Genomic DNA, 7,626 nt, shown 5'->3' on the forward strand with positions numbered 1-7,626 from the left:
TGGACTTGTTTTCTTGGTCAAATCAAGCTGTGTGGCCACATAACCTCAAAAGCCAATCTCACATGCCTTTCTCCAGCTTTGGCCTCTGTTGACTGGAGTTTTATGTCCTGTTTGTTTGCTTGTGTTTACAGAGACAGGGTTTCTCTGTGTAACCTTGGCTGTCCTGGAACTCACTCTGTAGAGCAGGCTGACCTCGAAGTCAGAGATCATCCTGCCTCTGCCTCCTGAGTGCTGGGATTAAAGGCATGTGCTACTACTGTCTAGTAAATTTTCCATGCTTCAACAAAAAGATGGGAAAGTGAGTTGAGGTCTGCCCAGAGAGAAGAGGTCCAGTATAGGAAGACAACAAAACAAATCAGATACCCAAGGGCATGTAGAGACAAGAGGGTAGGCAGAGAAGACCACAAGGACCCTGATGATGGCATCAGGAACAGGAGTTAGGCCCCTCCCTAGAAGTGGTGATACCGTCTACACCATAAAAACCCCCAACACATGCACACAGAGCCAGTGCTCATGGCAACTGACCATGGGCATAGGACCAAGCCAGTTACATGATGAAAGCATCATAAATCGCCCCCCCCCCACACACACACAGTGCTCACGGCAACTGACCATGGGCGTAGGACTAAGCTAGTTACCATGGTGACAGGTGTGTCCTTGGTCCTAGTCCCAGTCCTCCTGTAAACTTGGAGCTGCAGCCTTCAGTATGAGCTCCCGGGCACAGTCCCTTAAGTGCTGGAAGGGGAACAGCTGCCAGGCCAAGGGCTGGAGGCAGAGTACCAGCTACTGGTAGCAGAAACTGAGGAGAGTCTGAAGCAAGCATCTCGGCTGCAGAAAGGCTCCTAGGCATCATCTGTATGGCTGAGCAGGCACACCACACCCTACCTGGAAAGTCCCATTGCTTGCCCAGTGTATCCTGGACAACTGTAGCCCTGACCTCGCTGCTCAACTGTATAGTGTGCCTCCTGGCCCTGAGGTGGAGGTGGAAATGGGGTTCAAGTGGTTCTACCATGGGGAGTCTCCTGGTGGGCCTCAAGTTCTAAGCCAAACTGAAATGCTTAGGGAAAAGAAGTGAGGTAAGATTCAAACAGCTCATAGCAGGGGTACTGAGGAGAGCCGCTCCCCAGGGTGAAAAGCTGCAATGGAGAAGGCCCAAGCCCATCTATTCCTGGCTCCTGGCATCAAACAGAACTCAGGTCAACTGGGACCCAGTTGTAGTAGTATTCGGCAAACAGTACTTAGCTCTGGTCTGGGTTCTTCAAGAAACCTAACAGTCTCCACAACCTACTGGCCTTCTCCTGGCTGCAGGTAGAGGAAGAGCAAGGGAAGTGGCTTTAGGGAGCCTCCCGGGTATCCTCCTTCTATGGGAAAAGTAAGGGTTGAGGCTTTAGGTTCGAATCCTGGCTCAGCCTCTTACCTGCTGAGTGACCTTGAGCAAATAACATCACACCCCTGGACCTCACCTACAAATGGGGAATAGGAGCTGGGGTGCTGCTCAACTGATGGGGTGCATGCCTAGCACGCACAAGGATGGATTTGATCCCTAGCAAGGCGTGAACTGTGTGGGGTGCACACCTGTGACCCCAGCGCTTTGGAAGCAGAGGTACTTAGGGTCAGGAGGTCAGGGGCCCAGGAGATGGCTCAGCAGGATGAAGCATTTGCCATAATGACCCGAGTTCAAGCCGTGGAACCCACAGTGGAAGAGAACAGGATGTCAGAGTTGTCCTCTGGTGTTCTCGTGCACATGGCATATGAAGGAAGGAGGAGGGGCTGGGAGCACGTGCCCACAGTCTCAGCGCTTGGGAGGTAGCGACAAGGAGGACCCTGGGTTTAAGGCCTTAGCTATGAAGCAAGTTCAAAGCTAGCCTGGGCTACATATCTTCAAAAAAAAATGGTGAGGTAGTAAGACACAAAGACATGACACAGACCTGACTTGTGAGATCATGGCTTTTTTGTAAACGAGAAGCTTTTCAGGATAAAAAATTGCAGGCTGAAGGGATAGGAACAACCACTTCCAGAAATCTCAGACTGACAAGGGGGGACTTGCCCTAGGGTGGCTCCCCAGTTAGGTGCTTGTCCCCATCCCAGCAGGGACAGGCCTGGGACCTGGCAGATCAGAAGGGCCAAGTGGGAAGGACAGAAAGGAAACAGTTAAACCACTGCCCCTGACTTAAGGCTCCTCCTACATTAGTGAGTTCTGGGTGGGGGGAGGGGTAGTCTGTGCTCCCCCCCCCCCCCCCCCCCCCCCGCAGAACCTTCAACTGTCAAGCACTGTGCTAGGTGCTCACCTGATTGCCTTCGGTATGCTGTACTCCCCAGGTAGGCACTAATGGGGCCTTCTGTATACTAGCACTTCCTGCGGAAATGGAGCTGTGTTCTCTGAGACCTCAGACAGAGAAGAGGCGGTCCTTCCTCACGCTGGATGCTCTGGGGGTAAAAGCTGGTCTTCTTCCTTAGACATAGGGAAAGACTAGGCAGTTAGACTTCCTCTGTCATTTCACCGACGCATTGATGGGTAGAGCAATGTCCTGTACCCTTCAGTCATGGCTGTCCACAAACGGGTTTGTGTAAGGGGCCCCCATCAGCCATTAGAGATATGGCAAACCCTAGGGAACAGAGACTATCTCCCAAGCCTAGAAAAGTGGCCTTCTTAGATCCCAAAACCTGAGGTCCGAAGATACAGCAGAAGCAAGCTACTTGGATGGAGCCTGAGCCCTCCCCTCAGATCCAGGGTGGTCTGGGCTGGTAGCAGGGCAGGTAAGAGAGGCTGAGAAGCTGTTCCTTTGGGGAATCCAGCTTCAGCAGCAGAGGAGCAGGGCTCAGCTCTGGCCCTCCCCCTCAAGCCTGTAAGAGGGAGGGAAGTGAAAAGGCCTCTAGAGCCTGCCTCTGGGTTTCTGTGACAGGCTAGGGACCGGACCCCTGGATGTGTAGGTTTGAAGGAGACCCCAAACCCCTAGAGTTTTCCGAAGATGAATCTCAGTTTCCTCCACATGCTGGAGAGCAAACTATCCATAAAACCACTGGTTCCCTGATTGCGATGGAATAGGTTTAAAAGTCACTGGGAATGGGACTGGAGGGGTGGCTCCTTAGAGCCTATAATGCTCTTGCAGAGAACCCAAGATTGGTTCCCAGCGCCCATGTTGAGTGGCTCACAACCACCTGTAACTCCAGCTCACAGGAGACCCAACACCTCTACCATCTATAGGCATTTGCACCCATACGCATAATTAAAAATACAATTTTTTTTTATATCACTGACAATAGCAATTGGGATGTAACTGAGGCGGTAGAATGATCGAATGCATGAAACCCTGAGTTCCATCCCTGTAAAATGATAAACTGAATGCGAAGACCCAGACCTGTCATCTGAACACGCAGGAGGTGGAGTGGGAGGGTCTGCGGTTCAAGGTCTCCTCCCCCACACTACTAGGAGAGTGTGAAGCCATCCTAGTTTCTCTGAGACCCTGTCTTCAAAACAAAACAATAGTATCATAGTCAGTGTTCTTACCACAACAAAAAGTGTGTGAGGTTGGGCGTCACATATTAATTACAATTAGCTCAACTGAAGCAATCCAAATAAATAGATTTAGGGCATTGGGAGGCAGTATTCTTGGTTTTTTATTTCAGAGACTGGATTTCATTCACTCTGTTACTTAGGTCTCAAAAGCAGGATCCTTGCCAGCAAGATGGCTTAGCTTGTCCGGAACCCTGAAGACCTGTGCTCAATCCCCAAGAACCTACAGGTTGTTCTCTGACCTCCAGACAGATACGCTCTGGCACATGTGTGTGCATATAAAACATAACAAACACGTAAACACGTGCAATCAGCAGGACCCCTAGTCTGATGAGGACTGCTCCCCATCTTGACTTTTAGTCTGATGGAGGAGGCAGTTTCATATGTAGTCATGTCTCCTTTGTTGTTGTTGTGTTCAACACAGGGTTTCTCTGTGTAGCCCTGGCTGTCCTGGAACTCACTCTGTAGACTGTACTAGCCTTGAAGTCAGAGCTCCACCTGTCTCTGCCTCCCGAGTGCTGGGATTGAAAGTGTGTGTCAACATACCCGTCTTGCCTGAGCTCTTCCTACCTCTTCTGTTTGTCCCAGCTTGCCCCCCTCTCACCAACCCGTGTGTTGCATGAACTTTTCAAATTCATGACGTCAACAAATGCCTACTTCACCCCAGATAAGAAAGACCCTGAGAGACCAAAGTCTAACTTGGTGAGCCCATGAGTTTATTGGGCTTGTTTACAGAGTGTTGGTGAGGAGTTACTCACAAGAACATGGGTGACCCCAACACATATGCATCACCCAAAAGTCTCGCCCTAGTGTAGATGACAACTTCCCCTTTAACCTTCCATGCTATACACATTCTAGTGCCCCCCAAGATCACATGTAGTTAGCACAGAGTTACCATCAGCTGGCTAGGAAGTGCAAGAGGGAGTGGCTGGGACCTAGGTGAGGATCCAGTGACTTCCACCTTGATAGTCCATTGCTAGTAATCCCAGCTACTCTAATGAAGATGACAGCGGTTGCTGTACTTGCCCCACAAGGCCCCACAACACCATGCGACAGGACTTGGGGCAGCTGTCTTCTTTAGAGATGTTTGCCATAGCAATGGCAGTGGGGGGCAAAGTAGGGTGTATGACTCGCTGCTGTCAGCACTAAGTAACAAGCTCAGACACTGGCGACCTGAATGGGGGTTCTAACCAGCGTTTACAGTCAGTATGGTGAGACATGACTCTTAGCTGGATGATGGTCTTGGACGGAACTTCCAGGGAAATGAGGAGGTAAGGCTGCCCCTTCACTGGGCCGGGCTATCCGTGGGGATGTCCAGTTCTCTTGGTGCCAGCACCTTCTGTGATCCTCCGAGACCTCCAGCAGAGGCTGAACCCCCTCAGTCCTAGCGCAGCCATGACAGAGGCCTCCCAGGAAGCCCAGAGTGGAAGGCACCCAAGTCGCTCACTTCCCTGTGTGGATGGCCTGAGACCTGCCCCAGATTTTCCAGCCTCTGCGGAGCTGCTGACATCTCAGGCTGTGGACCTTTGGTCCACATGGAGGCAATGCTGTCCCAAGCATTGTAAAGTAGTTAGCTCATCTGTGGGCGCTGTCTGCTAGATGCCAATAGCAACCGCCCTCCAGTTGTGGCAGCCAACAGCATCTCTACACATGGCCAAGAATCCTTAGGCTGGGTAAAACAGTCTCCCTTGCTGAGAACTTCCATCCATCCTCCCTCCCTCCCTCCCTCCCTCCCTCCCTCCCTCCCTCCCTCCCTCCCTCCCTCCCTTCCTTCCCTCCCTTTCTCTGTTCCTCCCCCTTTCTTCCTTCCTTCCTTCCTTCTTTCCTTTCTTCCTTCCTTCCTTTCTTCCTCCTTCCCTCCCTTTCTCTGTTCCTCCCCTTTTCTTCCTTCCTTCCTTCCTTCCTTCCTTCCTTCCTTCCTTCCTTCCTTCCTTTCTCTCTCTTTCTCTCCCTCCTTTCCTCCCTTTCTCTCTTCCTTTCTTCCTTTCTTTGAGACAGGATCTCACTATGTAGCCCTGGCCTGGAATTTGCTATGTAGACCAGATTTGAACTCACAGAGATCCACCTGCCTCTGCCTCCCACGAGCTATATTTTGTTATTAAATATTCACGAGTGTTTTGCATGCACGTACATCTGTGCATCATATGAGTTCCTGGTGCCCTCAGAGGCCAGAAGAGAAAATCGGCTTCCCTGGAACTAAAGTTGCAGATGCCTGTGAGCTGTCATGTGGGTGCTGGGAATTAAACCTGAATTCTCTGGAAGAGCAGCCAGTGCTCTTAATCATAGAGGAATAGCTCCAGCCCCTGATTGTTTATTTTAATTTATGTGTCTATGTGTGGGTATATGCACATGGGTGCAGGTACCCAAGAAGCTCCCATGTCTTGGAAGAACAGCAAGCACTCTTAACCTCTGAGCCATCCCTCCAGTCCTTGTGCTCTGCTATCTGAGTCAGTGCTGACAAACGATGCCCTCCAAAGGGACCCCATCATCTCTGCTCTCCCTGGCTGAGCTCAAGGGCTCCAATGTCTTCACCTCTTCGCTGTGTCTTATGAGTGCCTCGCCATTCCTCCCATCTGTGAGCAGGAAGGGCATCTCTTCTTGATGCCCTTGAAGCCTTGATCTTCTCTTCTGTAAACTGGCCACACTGTTTTCGTTTTCGGAGGCCGGGTATCATTAACCAAAGCTCTCTACAGACATGATGTTTGCTCTTCATTTGGTCCTGGAGCGATGACTCCACCGTCAAGAGCACTTGACGTATTGGATCCCAGCACCATACGAGAAGCCTGAGAGTCTGCGAAAATCTGTAACTCTAGCCCCAGGAATCTACCCCTTCCGCCCCCTCAACACACACATGCACATACACTCCCACAAACACAGACATGTACACATGTAAATAACATACATCTTTTAGGTTTATGGGGCTGGAGAGATGGCTCAGATGTTAAGGGCACTGACTGATCTTCCAGAGGACACTGGTTCAGTTCCCGGCACCCACATTAGGCAGCTCACAGACGCCACTAACTCCAGTCCCAGGGGATCTGATGTCCTTTTTGGCATCCATGGACACTGCATACACCTGCCCAGACACATAGGCAGGCAAGACTCCCTACACATTTTTTAATTAAATAAGGTTGGGCGTGGTGGCGCACACCTCTAATCCCAGCACTTGGGAGGCAGAGGCAAGTGGAAGGGCTCGGCGGTTAAGAGCACCTACTGCTCTTGCAGAAGACTTGGCTTGAATCGCACCACTCGCGTGGCAGCTCATGGCCATCTGTAACTCCAGTTCCAGGGGATCTGATACCTCTTTTGATCTCTGTGAGCACGTGGTGCACAGATACACATTCAGGCACATGTGCAAATGCATATGCAAATGCATATAAAAGTAAGTAAGTATTGTCTTAGTGAGGGTTTCTTTTTTTTTTTTTTTTTTTTTTTTTTTTTTTTTTTGGATTTTCGAGACAGGGTTTCTCCGTAGCTTTTGGTTCCTGTCCTGGAACTAGCTCTTCTAGACCAGGCTGGCCTCGAACTTACAGAGATCCGCCTGCCTCTGCCTTCCGAGTGCTGGGATTACAGGCGTGTGCCACCACCGCCCGGCTAGTGAAGGTTTCTATTGCTGCAGCAAAACACCATGGCCAAAAAGCAAGCTGGGCACTTGGGAGGCAGAGGCAGGCGGATCTCTGTGAGTTCGAGACCAGCCTGGTCTACAAGAGCTAGTTCCAGGACAAGCTCCAAAGCCACAGAGAAACCCTGTCTCGAAAAACAAACAAACAAACAAAAAAACAACAAAAAGCAAGCTGGGGAGGAAAGGGTTTATTTGGCTTACACTTCCACATCTCTATTCATCACCGAAGGACTTCAAGACAGGAATTCAAATAACAGGATCCTGAAGGCAGGAGCTGAGGCAGAGACTGAGGAGGAGAGCTGCTTACTGGCTTGCTTCCCATGGCTGGCTCCATCTGCTTTCTTATAGAACCCAGGGCCACCAGCCCAGGGATGGCACCACTCACTGTGAACTGGGCCCTCCCCCATTGATCACTAATTGAAAAAACTCCTTACAGTTCCTTCCTCCCTAATGACTCTAGCTTGTGTCAGGTTGACACACAAAACCACCC

Source organism: Chionomys nivalis, chromosome 19 (genome assembly GCF_950005125.1).
Source record: "Chionomys nivalis chromosome 19, mChiNiv1.1, whole genome shotgun sequence".
NCBI lineage: Eukaryota > Metazoa > Chordata > Mammalia > Rodentia > Cricetidae > Chionomys > Chionomys nivalis.